Source organism: Aphelocoma coerulescens, chromosome 5, assembly GCF_041296385.1.
Source record: "Aphelocoma coerulescens isolate FSJ_1873_10779 chromosome 5, UR_Acoe_1.0, whole genome shotgun sequence".
Classification (NCBI taxonomy): domain Eukaryota; kingdom Metazoa; phylum Chordata; class Aves; order Passeriformes; family Corvidae; genus Aphelocoma; species Aphelocoma coerulescens.
This window is the reverse complement of record NC_091019.1, coordinates 5,155,564-5,180,748: the sequence shown is the minus strand read 5'-3', so window position 1 is coordinate 5,180,748 and position 25,185 is coordinate 5,155,564.

The following is a 25,185-nucleotide window of genomic DNA, read 5'->3' as shown; positions in this document are numbered from 1 at the left end:
GGCCCGAGGCCTGGAGGACCTGGGAGCCGCAGGGGCTCCTCGCTTCCTCCGTGAGCCTCTGGGCTGCACCCCGGGGCGCTTGCGCCTCTTCGCTGTCCTTGTCTGCCGCCTCCGTGGTTGCCAGTGGCCAACGGCCCACCAGACAGCCACAGCGGCCAGCAGCAGGACAAGCACAATCACTGGGACAACACCGTCACACATGGCTCCGGCACGTCCCATCGCGACTGCACTGGCAGCTGCAGGTGCTGGCCCGTGTTACATAGCGACTGCGCGGTGATGTCACAGTGCTGTGGGCCAGGACAGCCGGGTGACATCCCAGCCCCGCCTCTCGCCAGCGCTCAGCCCCTTTGTGCCGTCATAGCCCTGGGCCCACCTCAGGGATCAGCAGAACCAGCTCATGCCTAAGGATGCACATGGCCAGAAAAAGCCTGGCAGCAAGAACAGGAGCTCAGCCTGCTGCAGTGAATCATTCCCTGCAGCAAGTGGCACATCAGGAAGAGTGCTGCTGCCACCAGTGTCAAGCCCATGGCTCCCAGGACACTGCAGCGGTACCAACTGGCAACAGCCACTACTCCGTGCCTGCGAAGATCTTCCAGAGACAAAGGGAGTTGAAGTTCCTGTGTCTCTGGGGAGCTCTCCTGAACTGGCTGTCGAGGGCAGGAAGAGTTTTCTGTAACAGCTCACCGACTTCTGCGTTGCCTCTGTTCTAAACAAGTCAGGATTTCCCAAGGAGCGCTCATGGTGCTCTCACTGCTCTGGTTTTGACGGGCATAGGGTTCCTTTTTTCCCAGTTGCTGGCACACACTGGGTTCAGATGCACCATGGGAATGCTGTGGATCAAACAGGGGTGGTTTGCTTTCTGCTGAGCAGGGCTTGCCCTCTTCAGGGACTTTGCAGTGTCCCTTGGTACAGTGCACGTTTTCCACGGCGAAGGGAGGGAGGAGTGTTGAAGACAGAGGCAAAGAATGCATTAAACACCTGTGCTGTGTCCCTGGCCCTGTTTGTCAGGTGACCATCCACATCCTGGAAGGGGACAATGTTACTTCTACAATGTTTCTTTCCATGCATATATTTAAAACCACTCTTTTTATTGGGCCCCACATTTCTGGCCACCTTCCTCTCCAGCTGAGCTTTCAGTGCACCAAAGTTCTCCGTACAGTGGCGAGAAACATCTCTGGGGAAGGAATGAGAAGGAGGTGTCTTTACAAACTATCTGTGGGCCTGATGGTAGATAAAGCCAGATACTGATAGGTGAAAGAAGCAGCAAAGGGAGGAACCCTAAATTCCATAGGAATTCCACTAATTGACACAGACTGTTACTCACTCAAGACTCTGCTAATCCCTGGATTTAGAGAAAAAGAACAGAGACAGGAGCAAAAGAATGGGGGGGGGGGTAGGGGGGTAGACATTAGAAAGGGGGTTTTTATTAAGCCATTTGGGAAGTCTGTACCTCTCAAGTAGCTCAGCCAGTGGGGAAAGAGAGAGGGAAATGCAGCTGGGAAATTAGGAGATAAAGGAAGCTGCGTCCTCTATCAACTTGAGAGATCCCGTGGGAAATGCCCATGACCTCTCCCTTTATTCGATCAAAGTAACAGGACTGCTCTGTCTCTTGTTTGGACGTACAGCTGTGGTGTTTGAGGACTAATTTTCCTGACATCCGTATTCTTCTTGTGACCTTGCTTCCACTGGGCACACAGCTTCCTTTTCCATCCTCTTTGCCAGAGAAGAAGCCTTCTGCCTCGCCTGCTTGGCTTTCGACATTTGGGAATCTCCTGCTGCTGTGCCCTTAGGAGGTGATGTTTCAAAATTGACCAGCACGGATGGACCCCAGCACCTGCAAAAACATTGTCCCTGGAGACCCTGCTTAGCAGTTCCCTGAGCAGTCTGAAGTCTGCTCTCCTCATGGCCCGAGCTGAGGTTTTGCTGGCCCTTTTCCTCTTGTCAGAGGTTTGAAACTCGATTGATTTGTGGTCGCTGTGGCCAAGACGGCCGCCAGTCCCCACCTGGCTCAGGGCACGTGGGACTCAGAGGGCGGCCTGGCTCCAGGGGGGCTGAGCTGGAGAGTCCTGGGCTGCGGGGGGCTTCCCGCTTTCCTGGGAGGAGACTCCCTGGGGAGGAAGAAGGGTCTGGCATGAGCCACAAGGCCCCTGGCCGAGGGACGGTAGCGGGGGACGTGTGCGTAGCGGATGCTGTCTGGGAGGAGCTGTGGCAAGGAGTGGGTGTGGGGCTGGGGGTGTCCCAGAGCTCAGTGAGGGTGTTCCCCCAGCCCAGCAGGCAGAAAGCCCCTGGCTCACAGCAGGAGCCAAGTTCCAGGTCACCAGGAACAGCCCCCGCCCTCACCAGTGCTCCCAGCCTCCCACAAAGGTTGGTTATGCCCATGGGTGCTGCCAAGGTTCCCCATGGGAACAGGGCTGGACACCCTAAAAAGGGGGGTCAACACCCCAGGGGCAAAGCCAGCGCAGGGGAGAATGAGTGGGATGAGTGTGAGAGGACCACCTCTACCCCTCCCATCCCGCACCAGGGAGCAGGGACTTTCCTGGGACAGCTCCAGGAGGATATTCAGGACCATCCTTGCCTGGGACAGGGGTGCCAAGGAGATCCAGGAGGGATCAGTGTCCAGCTCTGTGTCCTGGGACACCCTGCACCCTGTTCCCCATAGCCCTGATTTTCAGGAAGGAGCCACAGGAGCCTCCTGGCCATTGCTGGATTTTTCTTTCAGGAATTCGCTGTGGAGCTCGTTTGTCTTTTTTTGCCTCTTTCGGAGCTCCTGTAAAAACGGCCTTGGAGCTGGAAGGGGCGGGGCGGGGCGGGGCGGGGCAGGGCGGAGAAGAGCCAGCTGGGGAAGTCTTGAGGGCTTCTGTGGCTCTGGCAGCCTGCTTTCCTCCTCTCCCTTTGGTGGAGGTGTGGGCTGGCAACGGAGCATCTTCCCCGGGTGGCCGCGGTGCCCCGGATCCCTGCCCTGAGCGGAGGGACAACACTGGGCGTCTCTGGCCTGCCGCACGCAGCCAGGCTGCCGCACAGAGCTCCTCGAAAGCCCTGCCCTTGGCCGCAGGGGGCCGAATTAGTGAGGCATTAAGGAGGGAGGAAGGAAGGGCGCTAATTAGGGAGGGGAGGGCGGGGAGCCGTTCCCAGCCGAGGGGGCGTGGCCAGGACGATGGGCGTGGGCAGGGCCTCAGCGGCGGCGAGGGGCCGTGGTCTGAGCGGGGCCGGGGCCAGCGCTGAGGGGAGCAAAGGGCGGGAAAAGGCTCGGTGCTGCTGAGGGGAAGCGTCGGGAAGGAGGGGACGGAGGGGATATCGTTGGGAAAAAGGGAGACACAAGAGCTCCTGGGGGCCTGAAACCACTAACAGTGGTGGAGGGGAGCCCAACACACTCCTCCTATGTATCCCTATGCTTTACAGAGGGGAAGGCGTGGCTAAAATCCAGGAGAAACAGTGCTGTGGATCCAAGGAATCAGAAGCAGGATCTGTGTGGAGGGCGTCCCTCACGGGAGGCACATGAATCGACCTGAGCGAGGCTGGGGCAGGAGGGTCACGGCCAGCAGAGAAGGGGGACCCTCTGTCCATGCCAAGGCCCAGGGCAGCCCTATCCCGGGAAGCGCGCAGGGAGCGGATCCTTGAGCTGCTGCACGTTGGCGCTGCCCTCGCTCAGCCGGCAGCCCCCTCATTGCCCAGGGGGAGCTGGTGGCAGTGGGGAGTGGGAGAGGGAAACATCTGTCCTACACCTCCATGGCTGCGGCACTGCCAAAGGTGAAGAACGTCAGAGAACTGCCAAACAAGATCCTCCAGCAGGAAAGGCAGACGTTCCCAGCTCCAGGGAATTCCCTGATGTCAGCAGTGGAGGAGCAGGATGAGGAAGATCTCCACGCTTGCGATACTTCTGGCAAGAGCCTCCGTCCCTGCCAGAGCCTCGGTGAGAGCTGCCGGAGCGCAGACGGAGGAAGGCCTTTGGACAGGTGCAAGGTATGAATGATGCACGGTCCCCAGTCGTGGTGTGAGCAGAAACATTTCTTCCAAGCACCTCTGGCTTTTAGAAGAGTTTCACTCTCAGGTTCGAATAGCGTGAGCCTGGAAAGCCAATAGTCGAAATGCTCCGATGTCTGCTACCCAATACTAGACATGAACTCGTGTCTCTCGTAGCAACATCAGGCTTTTTCCCTAAGCCAAGTGCTGGAAGGAGAATTTCTTCTGCAAAACTACTGTGCTTCTGCTGCTTGTTCCATTTTAGAAAGTTTCCTTCGTCGCCCCTGCCTTGATTGAACAGTCCTTTCTCTTCTAACTAGAAGCTCCAGGTTCTCTTCTTACAAGTTGTCTTTGTTTTCTTTGCCCACAGACAGGAGTCCCTGCTTCCCCAGAGCCACGTCGATCTGCAGAGCCTGCTTGTGGCTGAGGATGCAGATGGCCAGGAAAGGCCGGGAAGTAAAAATTGGTAACATTTCTAGTTCCTAGGAAAGAAATATTTCATGAGATCTGGAAAACAAGCATCCCAGCATCTGTGGCATTCCCAGCTGATCAGTCCCGCTGTAGCAAGATTGAGGATGCATCTCCCAGTTCTCCAAGAGCTGAGTAGGTATTAGTAGGGCATTGGACTGCAGCTGGGAACAGCAAAAGTGGCTGGCACAGCAAGTTCAATGTATGGCTGTCCAAGGTCTGTCTTTTGCAAGTTTCCAAGCTTTGCATCATGTTCTTGGGATTCCAGTATCACTTTCAACCGAATACTCTACCAGTTAGAGCCATGATTGCCATCAAAAAGGTGAAGTCTGTAATAATAATCTGGTTTTTGGAGGGGAGATTTTCTCTCATCTCTTGCTCTGATCAGCTAGTGTAGTTTTAGAGGAGTTTGTGGTAAAGTCTGTTCTGTGCTGATTTTTTAATGGCTGTTTGACCACCAGACATGTCTGTGCCCTGAAGACATTTTCAGTTTTCATCCAGTTAGTCTAGAAGGTCCACTGAAAAAGTTATTTGATGTAACTCATCTCTCTGAAACCTGGGCAAACAAAATGCTCTGTTTTGGATTACAGGGAGGTGGACTGGTTTTCCTTGGCAAGCATCCTTTTCCTGCTCGTGTTTGCACCGCCGATCGTGTATTACTTCATCATGTCCTGTGACCAGTACCAGTGCTCTCTGACTGACCCACTGCTGGACTTGCTGACAGGGAATAAACATCTGTCTGACATCTGGAACAGGACTCCCACACTGACCTATAGGGCTGCTGGCATCTATTCCCTTTGGGTCACTTTCCAGGTACATTCTTGAGTTATGATCTGGATGCCGGGTCTGGTTTCTCACACGGCTGTTGGATGAATCCTTTTGCACAAAGGATAGTGGAATGTTGAACTGGCATTTACTCTTTGGTGTTTCCCACTTTCCAGGGCTTTTTGGAATCCAAAGGAAGCTTATGTACTTGGAAAAGAAGCATGTAGGGAATATACGCAAATATTCCTTGTGTGACATATGCCTTAATGAGGTTTTGAAGAAAAAGCAACTTTATAGCAGTATCCGTTGGTTTTAAATTCATACACAAGAAATAGATAAAAATAAAACGACGAGGACCTGAATCTAGTTACCAACTGTCCTGCCTCCCCACCAAAAAAGGATGGCAGCCTTACATGAAGTACATCTTTGAGCTGTCTCAAAGCTTAGATGTATTACTAGTCTAAAATCCCAACAGCTAAATATTGCCATATTTGCTTACCCAATACTTAATAGAAACTTAATAGAAACATTCTATTTGGTATGTGTATGTAAGGAATAGTGTTTTGAGGGATTTTGTCTCGTCTGTATTTACTGTGAATACATCCTCTCTCTTCTAGGTGGTTTTGTACATGTCCATCCCTGACTTCTGCCATAAAGTTCTCCCTGGATATGTGGGAGGTGTACAAGAAGGTGCTGTCACCCCTGCTGGTAAGGTATTCCTTGGAATACACGGACACCGTGCAATCTTCTGAAATGATAGTATTTCTGTACCTAGAGTGTTTAATAGCCCATGTGTAGCCAGAGGAAACGTGGGCAGAAGTGCTCTCACCTTCCTCCCGTGTTCAGTTCAAACAAAAATAGAAAGCAATCGATGTCATCTTTTAGAAGAAGTGACAGCATTTCTATCTCTTAGAATTAGTATAACTGTTGATCTGGTAGGCACCATACCAGCAGTGAAAAAGTACTGGTTGATGACTTTGGCACTTGAAATTGTCAGTTGACTGTAGCTGTCCAGGACTATTGCTGGTATTCGACAAGATAGTTTTACCTGCTCAAGCTCCATGAAGCCAAGGGACTTGAACAAAATGTGGGATGTGAACTGTTAGGAGAAGTGGTTTGTTACTCTGGTCAGTTTTGGGGGAAAGCCTAAATTCAGTTTTGTGAGGAGAAAAACTCAGCCTAACAAAGCCTAATGGGTACAGCAGAGTTTAATGGAACACTCAGAAAAGTGCTTTAAGGTATTGAATTGGGAGGACGAGGAGAGAGAAGTTGTTTCATGAGCGCTTGATTGAGCTTCTGTGTATTCTGTGCATAGCCATGTGAATTAAAAGCTGCAGTAATGCGGGGTCAGTAACACTCGATTTTTTTTCTTCATCTTTTAGGTGTCGTGAATAAATATGAAAATCAATGGACTTCAGGCCTGGATCATGACCCATGTGCTTTGGTTTGCAAATGCTTCTTGCTTCCACTTCTTCTCACCTACCATCATTTTTGACAAGTGGATTCCTCTCCTGTGGTGTGCCAATAGCTTGGGATATGCAGTGTCCACGTTTGCAATGATTAAAGGCTACTTTTTCCCTCCCAATGCCAAAGAGTGGTATGTGAATTTTAGTAATGAGAGAAGACGAGGTAATCCGAGATTAAAACTGTTAAATAAAAACCGGGTCTATCAATTGAATGACAGAATATATTTCACTGGCAGAGAGAGCTGAGCCAGTGTATGACAGTGGTTCTTTGCTTCACTAGCACCATCCCCCGTGTTTCATGCTGCACACCATGGGACTGGCAGCCTCAGTGTCACAGATACACCCATCCTAGAAATAGTGAGACTGTTCAGAAGTGTTAGCAAGAGTAAACTCGGGCACTTCTGAAACTCTACAACTTATGTCTATTAATGTAATACTTCAGCTGGGTCAGCTTCTGTTACCTTGCACAGCGTTACATGCTTTGATGATTTTTATTATCACTACATCAAATTAATCTGAATTGTGTAGTCAGAGCAGTAATTACCTGTATTTGTGTAGAACTCTGTACATTTCCAATTTTTTTATGTTTTACAGCAAATTCACTGGAAACTTCTTTTACGACTACGTGATGGGGATTGAATTTAACCCTCGAATAGGGAAGTGGTTTGATTTCAAGCTCTTTCTTCAGTGGGCGCCCTGGGATTGTGGCCTGGACTCTGATCAACCTTTCCTTTGCTGCCAAACAAGAGGAGCTGTATGGCGAAGCGACAAACTCCATGATCCTTGTCAATGTCCTTCAGGTAAATTCCAAGGAGGAAATTAGGAAACCAGCTAGGAAGTAAACTAATATTAAAGTAGGAAAAGAAGTCCTTCTATGGAAATGAAAATGAAGTGTTTTTTCCTGGCCTGAAACAAGCTCATTCAGTGATGGTGTGCTGGGACTTCTTTGGATTTATTGCCTGATCTGTGGAAATGGAAGCCTGCTCAATAGGAGCTCTATCGGCCCTCTTTGTAACGCTGTGACTCTAAGCTGAAGAGAGATTGGGCTGATCAACTGTGAGTTCACTTCCCAAGCGTTCGTCCTTGAGTTGTACACTTGCCTTAGTCATCCTACTGTTGCTTTATCTGTGTAGATAGATAGATAGGTAGGTAGATATTGTGTATCCACATAGCTTGTATTTATGTGATAGTTCTTCCTAACTGTGTTCAGAAACGTCTGGTTTTGAAGTGCTAACATAAAAACACCAATGAGTTGTGAGATCACATCACAAGGCAGCACAGACATTAGGCTGATGCTGTTAAACAGGGTAACTGGTGACAGTGCTCTGTTATTACTGTGAAATTATTCTGTTGCAGGGTATTTTTGTTCTGGACTTCTTTTGGAATGAAGCCTGGTACTTGAAAACCATTGCTATCTGCCATGATCATTTGGGATGGTATTTGGGCTGGGGAGACTGTGTTTGGTTGCCTTCCCTCTCTACTTTGCAGGTAAAAATGTGGACACTGTGGATTTGGGCTAAGAGGAAGGAAACTTTGCAGAAACATTCTTCTCAGCAGGTTAATGTGCACCTTAAATGTTTCTAGGCGGTTTGACTGTTGAGAAATCCTTGCAACATTCTTTGTAACAATTCCTGGGTAGGAAGGCTTCCTGTCCGTGCCCAGATTGGACATCTTTTCCTCTCCTGCCCTTCTTTTGTGCCTCTTTCTGTCACTGTCTGTTGTGTCTGTATACTTTTCTGAATCCTTTTGGTTTCCTTTTTTTCTAAATCCTTTCCGTTTCCTTTTTTTTTTTTACTCCTGCTTGTTGAGGGTCTTTTGGTTAGCAGTGGTTTGTTTGTGTTTTGTTCCTTGCTTTTTCCTTCTGTCCGGTTTGCATCCTTGCAACTTCTCTCTTCTTGTTTCAGGAAGAAGTGCAATTTTGGAGAGAGAAAGAGAGAAGGAAACTGTTGGATGCAGAGTTTTTTGAAAGTTTTCTGCAGTTTTACTGTTGCAGTAGATTTTTCTACTCTTTCTTCTGGTCTGTTGTGGGCCACTGTAGTCAAGGAATTGGTCTGGCATGCTGAGCCTCTGTTGGAAGTAAATGTCTGATTGTTTTTGTGCTCCCCAGGGTCTGTATTTGGTTTACCAGCCTGTCCAGCTGTGCACAGCCCATGCCGTAGGGGTCTTGATGCTGGGCTTGCTGGGCTATTCCATCTTCAGAATGACCAACCACCAGAAGGACCTCTTCCGTCGTACCAATGGCAAGTGCAGGATCTGGGGGAAGAAGCCGGAGTCCATCGAGTGCTCCTACGTGTCCGTGGATGGGCCCAAGCACTACAGCAAGCTGATGACCTCTGGCTTTTGGGGCTGGGCACGTCATTTCAACTGCACGGGAGACCTGATGGGCTCGCTGGCCTATTGCCTGGCTTGTGGCTTTGAGCACATCCTGCCTTACTTCTACATCGTTTACATGACCACTCTGCTCACCCAGCGCTGCATTCGGGACGAGCACGGTTGTTGCAGCAAAGATGGGAAGGACTGGAAGCACTACACTGCTGCAGTGCCCTACCGGCTCTACCCGGCAGATTTTAAGGCTAATGCAGGATCCAGGGGAAAGAAAAAAGAAGAAACATGCAGGCATGCCATGTTTAAAGTGTTTAAACTGAAGTGGGGCACTGAAATGTCCCATTTTTTTAGAGGATTCTTTTAATTGGAATTGAATCATGCCGCAACCGGGCCAGGAGACACTTCAGAGACAGAGTCAGAGAAGCGGGTATTTGCTTTATTCGGCGCGCCGGGTGTGTGGGGATCGCTCCTCCAAACACACACCTGGTGCTCTCTACAACACAAGTATTATGGGTTAAATTAGGAATATTCATCACATTCCTTGGGACAGGTGTGGTTATACAAATTATTTCTCGGAAGTCATTAGCATATGGGCCACGCATGCGCTGTGTGTCCTGGTGGCCGCGCTGAGGAAGGCCTCTCCTCTTCCTCGGGGGTCCTTTCTGATGAAGGCCAGTAGTCTTCCTCTCAGTGAACTTTTTCACCTTTCTCCCTGGGCATGCGTAGTCCTTTGAGGAATGTTTCAGCGGTCTCTGAGATGATCCTTGTGCCCTCTATCTTGACAAGAGTAGGGCAAATTTGGTTTCTTAGGTTTTGTAATTACAGTCTGCTGTCTGAACTAACGTTTGCTGTCTCCCAATAGTTAACTCGTGCTTCCATGAGTTAGCTATTGACTGCCCCTTCCTCATTTCTGAAGAAGTATGTTTTTTTCCCAAAGCCTGTAGTGGTAGGTCAGGGCAGTAGACAGAAGGTGGCACAGGTTTGCAGCTGGCACCTGCCCACAGGGCCAGGGAAGGCACCTGGGTGCTTTCCTGTGGCTAGACTGGTTACTGCACTTTCCATCTCTACCAGTTGTTTTGAGGGTAGAGAAAGGTATTTTGAGGGCTGCAATGGGCCCAGCACCATGGGAGCAACTCCAGCATCTCAACATTTCCTGTGGGCTCCATGCCCATGGCTTACGAGGCTGCAGACCCAGCTGGTCAAAGGCGCAGCCCTGCCTCCCATTTCAGGGGAAGAAAGAGGAAGAGTTTTGTCAGGGCTCAACCTGAAATGACCTTTTGCCATTTCTGATTCTTCTCCCAGCATTGGAGAGGAGCAGCATCTCTGTCCCTGCCACCCGCTGGCCCTTGGAATGCACACATGAGCCCACGTATCACTTCAGGTGAAGCCAAGTGGCCGCCTCAGTTTGAAAGGGCGGCTGTTGTTTCACTGTTGCATTTCTTGGCTTGTTACAGCCCCTCCTGCCTGGACTACAGCCTGTGCTTGAAGACACAAAAGTGCCATGATGCCTGGAGGAAAGGCATCAAAAGCTTGACAAAGGCTGAAGGGAACACTCTGATCACCCCTTTTCCCAAGAGGGTTCTTTAGCTGAAGTTGCTAACCAGGAGCAGACTTGACACCCCGGCATGGGTTTGTGGTTCTTTTATTTCTCGAGTCCTCACTCCTGCGTGGGACTCGGCAACCGGGTGCTGCAGAGGCTCCGGCAAGGCATCAAAGACGCCCGCCCCGCAGCCAAGGGTGGCGCAAGATCTCCTCCAGCGCTGGCCTGTCCGCGGGGTGCTTGGACAAACACCAGCGGATCAGATGTTGGCACTCTGGGGAGAGAAGCCAGAAAGCGCCGGTCACTTGCAGAAGGCTCCTGCCCAGCTGCTCCCGGCGCCCGCAGGGCCCGGGCCGTGCTGCGTGTGCTCAGAGCTGTGCCGGCCTCCCGGCTGACTCTGCCCTTTGCGGGACAGCGGCACGGCAGGACACGCGCCACCTCCTGCAGCCAAGCGGGCCACACCGACCCCACCGTGGTCACGGGCCGCCGCCTGCGGCCAGCCCTTGAGGGCAGATCGACCTCCCGCGGAGCTGCGTGAGGGCCACGCTGGGCTGCGCGGTGCCATCTGCCAAAGCCTGCCTTCTTGAGGCCGGACACCAACCTGGAGAGACCTGCTGCCAGAAGAAGAGCTGCCCCGACACGATGCCACGGTCGTCCTGGAAGGGCTCGTTCCCGCAGACCATGACGTACAGCAGCACGCCCAGGGACCAGATGGTCGCCGAATGGCCGTGGTAGCAGCCAAGGCAGATCCACTCGGGTGGGCTGTACAGGTGTGTTCCTAGGGGACACAGGCGGCGCTGTCCAGGCGCAGGCTGCTGCCTTCCAGAGCCTGGTGCCAGCCTCCTGGCAGAAGCAGGGGCTGCACCAGTGGCCACAACTTCCCCCCGGGGCCAGCCGCCGTCCCCCAGCCAATTGGCCAAAGCCAGGAAACCGTTCTGCAAGGCAGACAAGGCCAGCGGAGCAGCCCAAGCCCTTGCGGGCCTGCCAAGCCGAGCGGCCGGGGCCTGGCTTTGGCAGCCCCCCTCTGTGGGCAGGGCCGGCAGCCGGCTCCTGGGGCACAGCATCTGGCCCGTGCCAAAGGGCAGCCGGCAGCCGGCTGAATGCCGCAGCCCGCAGCCCAGGAGGGAACGGGGCCGTGCAGTGCCTGGCACTGGGAGCGGGGCCCGGCCTGTGGGCTCACCGGAAAATTGCGTGAAGGCCTGCTCCTGGAGGAAGGTGCCGCAACCGAAGTCGATGAGCTTCAGGTCGCCACTCTCCGGGTCCACGAGGAGGTTCTCCGGCTTGATGTCCCGGTGCAGGACGCCGCAGGCGGTGCAGTGCCGCACGGCCTCCAGCACCTGGCAGAAAAGCCAGCGCGCCATCTCCTCGCACAGGAAGCCCTGCTCCAGCAGGAAGTCCAGGAGATCCTGCGATGACTCCGGACGCTCCATGACCAGCAGGAAGCTGTCAGGCAGCTCAAACCAGTCGAGGAGCTGGATGATGTTGTGGCAGCCAGAGCCCACCTTCTCCATGAGCACAATCTCCATGGGAACGCGGGTGCCGTCGGGCTGTGGGGAGGAGACAGTGCCTCCAGCAGGCCTGATGCTGCCCTGGGGCTGCTGTGCTGCCCCGTGCCTGGGATGCCCCAGTGCCCCCTTGGGCAGCCTCCCTGGTGCTTGGGCTTCCTCCCGCCCAGGGGATGCTTGGGGGGTGCCCCCCTGCCCGGCCCCACCACCGGTGTTTGGCATCCCCGGGCCCGCCCTGCTCCGGCTCGCACGCTGAGCCCACGCCCGCTCCCCCCGCCCTGCGCCGCCTCCCGCCCTCGGGGCCCGGCCTTATCCCTGCCCGCCACGCCCCGCTCTGGCGCTCTGGCGCCGTGGCCCCGCTCGCTCACTCACCAGCTCGTACCACTGCACCACGCTCTCCCGGGCCACGCGTTTGATGGCCACCTGCAAGCCCACGAGAGACGGGGCTGAGCTCAAGCCCTGCCCCGCCCCTGGCCCTCGTCCCGCGCCCCGCCGTCCCGGCCACTTACCGGGCTCCCGTCCGAGAGGCGGATGCCCGAGAAAACGGTGCCGAAGCCACCGCTGCCCAGCTGCGGGCCCAGCTGGTACAGCTCCTGCAGCTTCTTCTTTTGCCCTGCGACCGAGACCGAGCCATCAGCCTTGCGCCCAGGGCCCCCCCGGCCAAGTGCCCGCGAGTGAAGCGGGCCGAGCCACCGCGGGCCACCTTGCTCTGACCTGCTTCCTGCTGCGCGCCGGGCAGCGGCCACCGCCTTGCAGCCGTCGGGCTGGCGAGCGCCAGAGCTGGGGCAGGGGAGCGCGCAGAGGCGGCTGCAGGAGCCGGAGGGCAGCGGGGCAGGGCGGCACCGTCGCTGTCCCCGGCGTCGTGGGCTGGACTCTGCTCTTGAGGACTGCCGGGGCTACAGCCCGAGGACTCGCACAGGGGGGTGTCAGGAGCAGCTGCAAACCAGAGAGGGGTTTTTTGAAGCTGTGGCATCAGAAGCACTGGAAACAGCCAGGGACTCGGCTGCTCTCAAGGGCCCTGGCCTGGCCTGGGGATGCCCCTCAAGAGCCCCAAGGGAGCCTCAGAGAGCTCCTCAGATCTCACCTGCTACCAGCAAGGCCTTCCTGGTAGTCGGTGGCCGTCTCGGAGCAGCTTCCTGGAGATGGAGGAACCTCCTGGGTGTCTTGAGGCTCGTCTCCGCCACCAGGCAAGAGCTGTTGCCAGCTGGCGCAGCCGGCACAGCGTCCTGGGAGCTGTGGGCCGGCAACTGCTGGCTCCAGCTCACTCGCTGCTCCAGCACCTGCTCCTGACAAGGCTCCCCTGGATGGGGCTGGGCTCCCACTTGGACTTCTGGGCTTTCCCTGGCAACGTCAGTTGTCAGGGTTGTGCCCATGTTGTTGAAGTCCATGAGTCCAAGGGAGCTGGGAGACCTGTGCACAGGCTCTGCACTTTCTGCAGGCTGACTGCAGGTCTCACGGAGCGTCTGCGGGCGATGGAGGCTGTCAGAGATAGCGGACGCTCCTGGCGGGATGGAGGATCTCTGACAGCCTGGGCTTCTTGCCTGGATGGCGGCTCTCTGATGGTGTGCCATCCTTGCAAGGCTTGAGGCTCTCCCAGGGATGGAGAATCTTGCTGGGAGCAGCCTCTTGAAGGGATGGAGGCTCCTGGAGGAGCTGGCCGAGCCACAGCAGGGCAGGTGGCCTCGCTTCAGCAGCTCCTCCAGTTCTTTCCACAAGGCCTGCCACATCCCAGAGTAGAGCGGCACCCATGTCCCATTGCGAGCCCAGAGCAGCAGCATCAGTTCCTGCAGCTCCTGGGCCACTGCCACGCAGGGGCCGCAGCTGCAGGGGCTGTCCAGGGGGCTCGCGGGAGCACGTGGCCGCTTGCGAGGGGTGGCCCGAGGCCTGGAGGACCTGGGAGCCGCAGGGGCTCCTCGCTTCCTCCGTGAGCCTCTGGGCTGCACCCCGGGGCGCTTGCGCCTCTTCGCTGTCCTTGTCTGCCGCCTCCGTGGTTGCCAGTGGCCAACGGCCCACCAGACAGCCACAGCGGCCAACAGCAGGACAAGCACAATCACTGGGACAACACCGTCACACATGGCTCCGGCACGTCCCATCGCGACTGCACTGGCAGCTGCAGGTGCTGGCCCGTGTTACATAGCGACTGCGCGGTGATGTCACAGTGCTGTGGGCCAGGACAGCCGGGTGACATCCCAGCCCCGCCTCTCGCCAGCGCTCAGCCCCTTTGTGCCGTCATAGCCCTGGGCCCACCTCAGGGATCAGCAGAACCAGCTCATGCCTAAGGATGCACATGGCCAGAAAAAGCCTGGCAGCAAGAACAGGAGCTCAGCCTGCTGCAGTGAATCATTCCCTGCAGCAAGTGGCACATCAGGAAGAGTGCTGCTGCCACCAGTGTCAAGCCCATGGCTCCCAGGACACTGCAGCGGTACCAACTGGCAACAGCCACTACTCTGTGCCTGCGAAGATCTTCCAGAGACAAAGGGAGTTGAAGTTCCTGTGTCTCTGGGGAGCTCTCCTGAACTGGCTGTCGAGGGCAGGAAGAGTTTTCTGTAACAGCTCACCGACTTCTGCGTTGCCTCTGTTCTAAACAAGTCAGGATTTCCCAAGGAGCGCTCATGGTGCTCTCACTGCTCTGGTTTTGACGGGCATAGGGTTCCTTTTTTCCCAGTTGCTGGCACACACTGGGTTCAGATGCACCATGGGAATGCTGTGGATCAAACAGGGGTGGTTTGCTTTCTGCTGAGCAGGGCTTGCCCTCTTCAGGGACTTTGCAGTGTCCCTTGGTACAGTGCACGTTTTCCACGGCGAAGGGAGGGAAGAGTGTTGAAGACAGAGGCAAAGAATGCATTAAACACCTGTGCTGTGTCCCTGGCCCTGTTTGTCAGGTGACCATCCACATCCTGGAAGGGGACAATGTTACTTCTACAATGTTTCTTTCCATGCATATATTTAAAACCACTCTTTTTATTGGGCCCCACATTTCTGGCCACCTTCCTCTCCAGCTGAGCTTTCAGTGCACCAAAGTTCTCCCTACAGTGGCGAGAAACATCTCTGGGGAAGGAATGAGAAGGAGGTGTCTTTACAAACTATCTGTGGGCCTGATGGTAGATAAAGCCAGATACTGATAGGTGAAAGAAGCAGCAAAGGGAGGAACCCTAAATTCCATAGGAATTCCACTAATTGACACAGACTGTTACTCACTCAAGACTCTGCTAATCCCTGGATTTAGAGAAAAAGAACAGAGACAGGAGCAAAAGAATGGGGGGGGGGGGGGGGAGGGGGGTAGACATTAGAAAGGGGGTTTGTATTAAGCCATTTGGGAAGTCTGTACCTCTCAAGTAGCTCAGCCAGTGGGGAAAGAGAGAGGGAAATGCAGCTGGGAAATTAGGAGATAAAGGAAGCTGCGTCCTCTATCAACTTGAGAGATCCCGTGGGAAATGCCCATGACCTCTCCCTTTATTCGATCAAAGTAACAGGACTGCTCTGTCTCTTGTTTGGACGTACAGCTGTGGTGTTTGAGGACTAATTTTCCTGACATCCGTATTCTTCTTGTGACCTTGCTTCCACTGGGCACACAGCTTCCTTTTCCATCCTCTTTGCCAGAGAAGAAGCCTTCTGCCTCGCCTGCTTGGCTTTCGACATTTGGGAATCTCCTGCTGCTGTGCCCTTAGGAGGTGATGTTTCAAAATTGACCAGCACGGATGGACCCCAGCACCTGCAAAAACATTGTCCCTGGAGACCCTGCTTAGCAGTTCCCTGAGCAGTCTGAAGTCTGCTCTCCTCATGGCCCGAGCTGAGGTTTTGCTGGCCCTTTTCCTCTTGTCAGAGGTTTGAAACTCGATTGATTTGTGGTCGCTGTGGCCAAGACGGCCGCCAGTCCCCACCTGGCTCAGGGCACGTGGGACTCAGAGGGCGGCCTGGCTCCAGGGGGGCTGAGCTGGAGAGTCCTGGGCTGCGGGGGGCTTCCCGCTTTCCTGGGAGGAGACTCCCTGGGGAGGAAGAAGGGTCTGGCATGAGCCACAAGGCCCCTGGCCGAGGGACGGTAGCGGGGGACGTGTGCGTAGCGGATGCTGTCTGGGAGGAGCTGTGGCAAGGAGTGGGTGTGGGGCTGGGGGTGTCCCAGAGCTCAGTGAGGGTGTTCCCCCAGCCCAGCAGGCAGAAAGCCCCTGGCTCACAGCAGGAGCCAAGTTCCAGGTCACCAGGAACAGCCCCCGCCCTCACCAGTGCTCCCAGCCTCCCACAAAGGTTGGTTATGCCCATGGGTGCTGCCAAGGTTCCCCATGGGAACAGGGCTGGACACCCTAAAAAGGGGGGTCAACACCCCAGGGGCAAAGCCAGTGCAGGGGAGAATGAGTGGGATGAGTGTGAGAGGACCACCTCTACCCCTCCCATCCCGCACCAGGGAGCAGGGACTTTCCTGGGACAGCTCCAGGAGGATATTCAGGACCATCCTTGCCTGGGACAGGGGTGCCAAGGAGATCCAGGAGGGATCAGTGTCCAGCTCTGTGTCCTGGGACACCCTGCACCCTGTTCCCCATAGCCCTGATTTTCAGGAAGGAGCCACAGGAGCCTCCTGGCCATTGCTGGATTTTTCTTTCAGGAATTCGCTGTGGAGCTCGTTTGTCTTTTTTTGCCTCTTTCGGAGCTCCTGTAAAAACGGCCTTGGAAGGGGCGGGGCGGGGCGGGGCAGGGCGGAGAAGAGCCAGCTGGGGAAGTCTTGAGGGCTTCTGTGGCTCTGGCAGCCTGCTTTCCTCCTCTCCCTTTGGTGGAGGTGTGGGCTGGCAACGGAGCATCTTCCCCGGGTGGCCGCGGTGCCCCGGATCCCTGCCCTGAGCGGAGGGACAACACTGGGCGTCTCTGGCCTGCCGCACGCAGCCAGGCTGCCGCACAGAGCTCCTCCAAAGCCCTGCCCTTGGCCGCAGGGGGCCGAATTAGTGAGGCATTAAGGAGGGAGGAAGGAAGGGCGCTAATTAGGGAGGGGAGGGCGGGGAGCCGTTCCCAGCCGAGGGGGCGTGGCCAGGACGATGGGCGTGGGCAGGGCCTCAGCGGCGGCGAGGGGCCGTGGTCTGAGCGGGGCCGGGGCCAGCGCTGAGGGGAGCAAAGGGCGGGAAAAGGCTCGGTGCTGCTGAGGGGAAGCGTCGGGAAGGAGGGGACGGAGGGGATATCGTTGGGAAAAAGGGAGACACAAGAGCTCCTGGGGGCCTGAAACCACTAACAGTGGTGGAGGGGAGCCCAACACACTCCTCCTATGTATCCCTATGCTTTACAGAGGGGAAGGCGTGGCTAAAATCCAGGAGAAACAGTGCTGTGGATCCAAGGAATCAGAAGCAGGATCTGTGTGGAGGGCGTCCCTCACGGGAGGCACATGAATCGACCTGAGCGAGGCTGGGGCAGGAGGGTCACGGCCAGCAGAGAAGGGGGACCCTCTGTCCATGCCAAGGCCCAGGGCAGCCCTATCCCGGGAAGCGCGCAGGGAGCGGATCCTTGAGCTGCTGCACGTTGGCGCTGCCCTCGCTCAGCCGGCAGCCCCCTCATTGCCCAGGGGGAGCTGGTGGCAGTGGGGAGTGGGAGAGGGAAACATCTGTCCTACACCTCCATGGCTGCGGCACTGCCAAAGGTGAAGAACGTCAGAGAACTGCCAAACAAGATCCTCCAGCAGGAAAGGCAGACGTTCCCAGCTCCAGGGAATTCCCTGATGTCAGCAGTGGAGGAGCAGGATGAGGAAGATCTCCACGCTTGCGATACTTCTGGCAAGAGCCTCCGTCCCTGCCAGAGCCTCGGTGAGAGCTGCCGGAGCGCAGACGGAGGAAGGCCTTTGGACAGGTGCAAGGTATGAATGATGCACGGTCCCCAGTCGTGGTGTGAGCAGAAACATTTCTTCCAAGCACCTCTGGCTTTTAGAAGAGTTTCACTCTCAGGTTCGAATAGCGTGAGCCTGGAAAGCCAATAGTCGAAATGCTCCGATGTCTGCTACCCAATACTAGACATGAACTCGTGTCTCTCGTAGCAACATCAGGCTTTTTCCCTAAGCCAAGTGCTGGAAGGAGAATTTCTTCTGCAAAACTACTGTGCTTCTGCTGCTTGTTCCATTTTAGAAAGTTTCCTTCGTCGCCCCTGCCTTGATTGAACAGTCCTTTCTCTTCTAACTAGAAGCTCCAGGTTCTCTTCTTACAAGTTGTCTTTGTTTTCTTTGCCCACAGACAGGAGTCCCTGCTTCCCCAGAGCCACGTCGATCTGCAGAGCCTGCTTGTGGCTGAGGATGCAGATGGCCAGGAAAGGCCGGGAAGTAAAAATTGGTAACATTTCTAGTTCCTAGGAAAGAAATATTTCATGAGATCTGGAAAACAAGCATCCCAGCATCTGTGGCATTCCCAGCTGATCAGTCCCGCTGTAGCAAGATTGAGGATGCATCTCCCAGTTCTCCAAGAGCTGAGTAGGTATTAGTAGGGCATTGGACTGCAGCTGGGAACAGCAAAAGTGGCTGGCACAGCAAGTTCAATGTATGGCTGTCCAAGGTCTGTCTTTTGCAAGTTTCCAAGCTTTGCATCATGTTCTTGGGATTCCATTATCACTTTCAACCGAATACTCTACCAGTTAGAGCCATGATTGCCATCAAAAAGGTGAAGTCTGTAATAATAATCTGGTTTTTGGAGGGGAGATTTTCTCTCATCTCTTGCTCTGATCAGCTAGTGTAGTTTTAGAGGAGTTTGTGGTAAAGTCTGTTCTGTGCTGATTTTTTAATGGCTGTTTGACCACCAGACATGTCTGTGCCCTGAAGACATTTTCAGTTTTCATCCAGTTAGTCTAGAAGGTCCACTGAAAAAGTTATTTGATGTAACTCATCTCTCTGAAACCTGGGCAAACAAAATGCTCTGTTTTGGATTACAGGGAGGTGGACTGGTTTTCCTTGGCAAGCATCCTTTTCCTGCTCGTGTTTGCACCGCCGATCGTGTATTACTTCATCATGTCCTGTGACCAGTACCAGTGCTCTCTGACTGACCCACTGCTGGACTTGCTGACAGGGAATAAACATCTGTCTGACATCTGGAACAGGACTCCCACACTGACCTATAGGGCTGCTGGCATCTATTCCCTTTGGGTCACTTTCCAGGTACATTCTTGAGTTATGATCTGGATGCCGGGTCTGGTTTCTCACACGGCTGTTGGATGAATCCTTTTGCACAAAGGATAGTGGAATGTTGAACTGGCATTTACTCTTTGGTGTTTCCCACTTTCCAGGGCTTTTTGGAATCCAAAGGAAGCTTATGTACTTGGAAAAGAAGCATGTAGGGAATATACGCAAATATTCCTTGTGTGACATATGCCTTAATGAGGTTTTGAAGAAAAAGCAACTTTATAGCAGTATCCGTTGGTTTTAAATTCATACACAAGAAATAGATAAAAATAAAACGACGAGGACCTGAATCTAGTTACCAACTGTCCTGCCTCCCCACCAAAAAAGGATGGCAGCCTTACATGAAGTACATCTTTGAGCTGTCTCAAAGCTTAGATGTATTACTAGTCTAAAATCCCAACAGCTAAATATTGCCATATTTGCTTACCCAATACTTAATAGAAACTTAATAGAAACATTCTATTTGGTATGTGTATGTAAGGAATAGTGTTTTGAGGGATTTTGTCTCGTCTGTATTTACTGTGAATACATCCTCTCTCTTCTAGGTGGTTTTGTACATGTCCATCCCTGACTTCTGCCATAAAGTTCTCCCTGGATATGTGGGAGGTGTACAAGAAGGTGCTGTCACCCCTGCTGGTAAGGTATTCCTTGGAATACACGGACACCGTGCAATCTTCTGAAATGATAGTATTTCTGTACCTAGAGTGTTTAATAGCCCATGTGTAGCCAGAGGAAACGTGGGCAGAAGTGCTCTCACCTTCCTCCCGTGTTCAGTTCAAACAAAAATAGAAAGCAATCGATGTCATCTTTTAGAAGAAGTGATAGCATTTCTATCTCTTAGAATTAGTATAACTGTTGATCTGGTAGGCACCATACCAGCAGTGAAAAAGTACTGGTTGATGACTTTGGCACTTGAAATTGTCAGTTGACTGTAGCTGTCCAGGACTATTGCTGGTATTCGACAAGATAGTTTTACCTGCTCAAGCTCCATGAAGCCAAGGGACTTGAACAAAATGTGGGATGTGAACTGTTAGGAGAAGTGGTTTGTTACTCTGGTCAGTTTTGGGGGAAAGCCTAAATTCAGTTTTGTGAGGAGAAAAACTCAGCCTAACAAAGCCTAATGGGTACAGCAGAGTTTAATGGAACACTCAGAAAAGTGCTTTAAGGTATTGAATTGGGAGGACGAGGAGAGAGAAGTTGTTTCATGAGCGCTTGATTGAGCTTCTGTGTATTCTGTGCATAGCCATGTGAATTAAAAGCTGCAGTAATGCGGGGTCAGTAACACTCGATTTTTTTTCTTCATCTTTTAGGTGTCGTGAATAAATATGAAAATCAATGGACTTCAGGCCTGGATCATGACCCATGTGCTTTGGTTTGCAAATGCTTCTTGCTTCCACTTCTTCTCACCTACCATCATTTTTGACAAGTGGATTCCTCTCCTGTGGTGTGCCAATAGCTTGGGATATGCAGTGTCCACGTTTGCAATGATTAAAGGCTACTTTTTCCCTCCCAATGCCAAAGAGTGGTATGTGAATTTTAGTAATGAGAGAAGACGAGGTAATCCGAGATTAAAACTGTTAAATAAAAACCGGGTCTATCAATTGAATGACAGAATATATTTCACTGGCAGAGAGAGCTGAACCAGTGTATGACAGTGGTTCTTTGCTTCACTAGCACCATCCCCCGTGTTTCATGCTGCACACCATGGGACTGGCAGCCTCAGTGTCACAGATACACCCATCCTAGAAATAGTGAGACTGTTCAGAAGTGTTAGCAAGAGTAAACTCGGGCACTTCTGAAACTCTACAACTTATGTCTATTAATGTAATACTTCAGCTGGGTCAGCTTCTGTTACCTTGCACAGCGTTACATGCTTTGATGATTTTTATTATCACTACATCAAATTAATCTGAATTGTGTAGTCAGAGCAGTAATTACCTGTATTTGTGTAGAACTCTGTACATTTCCAATTTTTTAATGTTTTACAGCAAATTCACTGGAAACTTCTTTTACGACTACGTGATGGGGATTGAATTTAACCCTCGAATAGGGAAGTGGTTTGATTTCAAGCTCTTTCTTCAGTGGGCGCCCTGGGATTGTGGCCTGGACTCTGATCAACCTTTCCTTTGCTGCCAAACAAGAGGAGCTGTATGGCGAAGCGACAAACTCCATGATCCTTGTCAATGTCCTTCAGGTAAATTCCAAGGAGGAAATTAGGAAACCAGCTAGGAAGTAAACTAATATTAAAGTAGGAAAAGAAGTCCTTCTATGGAAATGAAAATGAAGTGTTTTTTCCTGGCCTGAAACAAGCTCATTCAGTGATGGTGTGCTGGGACTTCTTTGGATTTATTGCCTGATCTGTGGAAATGGAAGCCTGCTCAATAGGAGCTCTATCGGCCCTCTTTGTAACGCTGTGACTCTAAGCTGAAGAGAGATTGGGCTGATCAACTGTGAGTTCACTTCCCAAGCGTTCGTCCTTGAGTTGTACACTTGCCTTAGTCATCCTACTGTTGCTTTATCTGTGTAGATAGATAGATAGATAGGTAGGTAGATATTGTGTATCCACATAGCTTGTATTTATGTGATAGTTCTTCCTAACTGTGTTCAGAAACGTCTGGTTTTGAAGTGCTAACATAAAAACACCAATGAGTTGTGAGATCACATCACAAGGCAGCACAGACATTAGGCTGATGCTGTTAAACAGGGTAACTGGTGACAGTGCTCTGTTATTACTGTGAAATTATTCTGTTGCAGGGTATTTTTGTTCTGGACTTCTTTTGGAATGAAGCCTGGTACTTGAAAACCATTGCTATCTGCCATGATCATTTGGGATGGTATTTGGGCTGGGGAGACTGTGTTTGGTTGCCTTCCCTCTCTACTTTGCAGGTAAAAATGTGGACACTGTGGATTTGGGCTAAGAGGAAGGAAACTTTGCAGAAACATTCTTCTCAGCAGGTTAATGTGCACCTTAAATGTTTCTAGGCGGTTTGACTGTTGAGAAATCCTTGCAACATTCTTTGTAACAATTCCTGGGTAGGAAGGCTTCCTGTCCGTGCCCAGATTGGACATCTTTTCCTCTCCTGCCCTTCTTTTGTGCCTCTTTCTGTCACTGTCTGTTGTGTCTGTATACTTTTCTGAATCCTTTTGGTTTCCTTTTTTTCTAAATCCTTTCCGTTTCCTTTTTTTTTTACTCCTGCTTGTTGAGGGTCTTTTGGTTAGCGGTGGTTTGTTTGTGTTTTGTTCCTTGCTTTTTCCTTCTGTCCGGTTTGCATCCTTGCAACTTCTCTCTTCTTGTTTCAGGAAGAAGTGCAATTTTGGAGAGAGAAAGAGAGAAGGAAACTGTTGGATGCAGAGTTTTTTGAAAGTTTTCTGCAGTTTTACTGTTGCAGTAGATTTTTCTACTCTTTCTTCTGGTCTGTTGTGGGCCACTGTAGTCAAGGAATTGGTCTGGCATGCTGAGCCTCTGTTGGAAGTAAATGTCTGATTGTTTTTGTGCTCCCCAGGGTCTGTATTTGGTTTACCAGCCTGTCCAGCTGTGCACAGCCCATGCCGTAGGGGTCTTGATGCTGGGCTTGCTGGGCTATTCCATCTTCAGAATGACCAACCACCAGAAGGACCTCTTCCGTCGTACCAATGGCAAGTGCAGGATCTGGGGGAAGAAGCCGGAGTCCATCGAGTGCTCCTACGTGTCCGTGGATGGGCCCAAGCACTACAGCAAGCTGATGACCTCTGGCTTTTGGGGCTGGGCACGTCATTTCAACTGCACGGGAGACCTGATGGGCTCGCTGGCCTATTGCCTGGCTTGTGGCTTTGAGCACATCCTGCCTTACTTCTACATCGTTTACATGACCACTCTGCTCACCCAGCGCTGCATTCGGGACGAGCACGGTTGTTGCAGCAAAGATGGGAAGGACTGGAAGCACTACACTGCTGCAGTGCCCTACCGGCTCTACCCGGCAGATTTTAAGGCTAATGCAGGATCCAGGGGAAAGAAAAAAGAAGAAACATGCAGGCATGCCATGTTTAAAGTGTTTAAACTGAAGTGGGGCACTGAAATGTCCCATTTTTTTAGAGGATTCTTTTAATTGGAATTGAATCATGCCGCAACCGGGCCAGGAGACACTTCAGAGACAGAGTCAGAGAAGCGGGTATTTGCTTTATTCGGCGCGCCGGGTGTGTGGGGATCGCTCCTCCAAACACACACCTGGTGCTCTCTACAACACAAGTATTATGGGTTAAATTAGGAATATTCATCACATTCCTTGGGACAGGTGTGGTTATACAAATTATTTCTCGGAAGTCATTAGCATATGGGCCACGCATGCGCTGTGTGTCCTGGTGGCCGCGCTGAGGAAGGCCTCTCCTCTTCCTCGGGGGTCTTTTCTGATGAAGGCCAGTAGTCTTCCTCTCAGTGAACTTTTTCACCTTTCTCCCTGGGCATGCGTAGTCCTTTGAGGAATGTTTCAGCGGTCTCTGAGATGATCCTTGTGCCCTCTATCTTGACAAGAGTAGGGCAAATTTGGTTTCTTAGGTTTTGTAATTACAGTCTGCTGTCTGAACTAACGTTTGCTGTCTCCCAATAGTTAACTCGTGCTTCCATGAGTTAGCTATTGACTGCCCCTTCCTCATTTCTGAAGAAGTATGTTTTTTTCCCAAAGCCTGTAGTGGTAGGTCAGGGCAGTAGACAGAAGGTGGCACAGGTTTGCAGCTGGCACCTGCCCACAGGGCCAGGGAAGGCACCTGGGTGCTTTCCTGTGGCTAGACTGGTTACTGCACTTTCCATCTCTACCAGTTGTTTTGAGGGTAGAGAAAGGTATTTTGAGGGCTGCAATGGGCCCAGCACCATGGGAGCAACTCCAGCATCTCAACATTTCCTGTGGGCTCCATGCCCATGGCTTACGAGGCTGCAGACCCAGCTGGTCAAAGGCGCAGCCCTGCCTCCCATTTCAGGGGAAGAAAGAGGAAGAGTTTTGTCAGGGCTCAACCTGAAATGACCTTTTGCCATTTCTGATTCTTCTCCCAGCATTGGAGAGGAGCAGCATCTCTGTCCCTGCCACCCGCTGGCCCTTGGAATGCACACATGAGCCCACGTATCACTTCAGGTGAAGCCAAGTGGCCGCCTCAGTTTGAAAGGGCGGCTGTTGTTTCACTGTTGCATTTCTTGGCTTGTTACAGCCCCTCCTGCCTGGACTACAGCCTGTGCTTGAAGACACAAAAGTGCCATGATGCCTGGAGGAAAGGCATCAAAAGCTTGACAAAGGCTGAAGGGAACACTCTGATCACCCCTTTTCCCAAGAGGGTTCTTTAGCTGAAGTTGCTAACCAGGAGCAGACTTGACACCCCGGCATGGGTTTGTGGTTCTTTTATTTCTCGAGTCCTCACTCCTGCGTGGGACTCGGCAACCGGGTGCTGCAGAGGCTCCGGCAAGGCATCAAAGACGCCCGCCCCGCAGCCAAGGGTGGCGCAAGATCTCCTCCAGCGCTGGCCTGTCCGCGGGGTGCTTGGACAAACACCAGCGGATCAGATGTTGGCACTCTGGGGAGAGAAGCCAGAAAGCGCCGGTCACTTGCAGAAGGCTCCTGCCCAGCTGCTCCCGGCGCCCGCAGGGCCCGGGCCGTGCTGCGTGTGCTCAGAGCTGTGCCGGCCTCCCGGCTGACTCTGCCCTTTGCGGGACAGCGGCACGGCAGGACACGCGCCACCTCCTGCAGCCAAGCGGGCCACACCGACCCCACCGTGGTCACGGGCCGCCGCCTGCGGCCAGCCCTTGAGGGCAGATCGACCTCCCGCGGAGCTGCGTGAGGGCCACGCTGGGCTGCGCGGTGCCATCTGCCAAAGCCTGCCTTCTTGAGGCCGGACACCAACCTGGAGAGACCTGCTGCCAGAAGAAGAGCTGCCCCGACACGATGCCACGGTCGTCCTGGAAGGGCTCGTTCCCGCAGACCATGACGTACAGCAGCACGCCCAGGGACCAGATGGTCGCCGAATGGCCGTGGTAGCAGCCAAGGCAGATCCACTCGGGTGGGC